This window comes from Bison bison, unplaced genomic scaffold, assembly GCF_000754665.1.
Source record: "Bison bison bison isolate TAMUID 2011002044 unplaced genomic scaffold, Bison_UMD1.0 scf7180017864117, whole genome shotgun sequence".
Lineage (NCBI taxonomy): Eukaryota > Metazoa > Chordata > Mammalia > Artiodactyla > Bovidae > Bison > Bison bison.
In genome coordinates, this window is record NW_011494689.1 from 472,974 (window position 1) to 474,134 (window position 1,161).

The window sequence follows — 1,161 nt, forward strand, 5'->3', positions numbered from 1 at the left end:
TGGAATTCCATCACCTCCACTAGCTTTGTTCATAGTGATGCTTTCTAAGGCCCACTTGACTTCACATTCCAGGATGTCTGGCTCTAGGTCAGTGATCACACCATCATGATTATCTGGGTCGTGAAGATCTTTTTTGTACAGTTCTTCTGTGTATTCTTGCTATCTCTTCTTAATATCTTCTGCTTCTGTTAGGTCCATACCATTTCTGTCCTTTATCGAGCCCATCTTTGCATGAAATGTTCCTTTGGTATCTCTGATTTTCTTGAAGAGATCCCTAGTCTTTCCCATTCTGTTGTTTTCCTCTATTTCTTTGCACTGATTGTTGAAGAAGGCTTTCTTATCTCTTCTTGCTATTCTTTGGAACTCTGCATTCAGATGTTTATATCTTTCCTTTTCTCCTTTGCTTTTCGCTTCTCTTCTTTTCACAACTATTTGTAAGGCCTCCCAGACAGCCATTTTGCTTTTTTGCATTTCTTTTCTATGGGAATGGTCTTGATCCCTGTCTCCTGTACAATGTCACGAACCTCATTCCATAGTTCATCAGGCACTCTATCTATCAGATCTAGGCCCTTAAATCTATTTCTCACTTCCACTGTATAATCATAAGGGATTTGATTTAGGTCATACCTGAATGGTCTAGCGGTTTTCCCTACTTTCTTCAATTTAAGTCTGAATTTGCCAATAAGGAGTTCATGGTCTGAGCCACAGTCAGCTCCTGGTCTTGTTTTTGCTGACAGTATAGAGCTTCTCCATCTTTGGCTGCAAAGAATATAATCAATCTGATTTCGGTGTTGACCATCTGGTGATGTCCATGTATACAGTCTTCTCTTGTGTTGTTGGAAGAGGGTGTTTGTTATGACCAGTGCATTTTCTTGGCAAAACTCTGTTAGTCTTTGCCCTGCTTCATTCCATATTCCAAGGCCAGATTTGTCTGTTACTTCAGGTTTTTCTTGACTTCCTACTTTTGCATTCCAGTCCCCTATAATGAAAAGGACATCTTTTTTGGGTGTTAGTTCTAAAAGGTCTTGTAGGTCTTCATAGAACCGTTCAACTTCAGTTTCTTCAGCGTTACTGGTTGGGGCATAGACTTGGATTACTGTGATATTGAATGGTTTGCCTTGGAAACGAACAGAGATCATTTTGTCGTTTTTGAGATTGCAT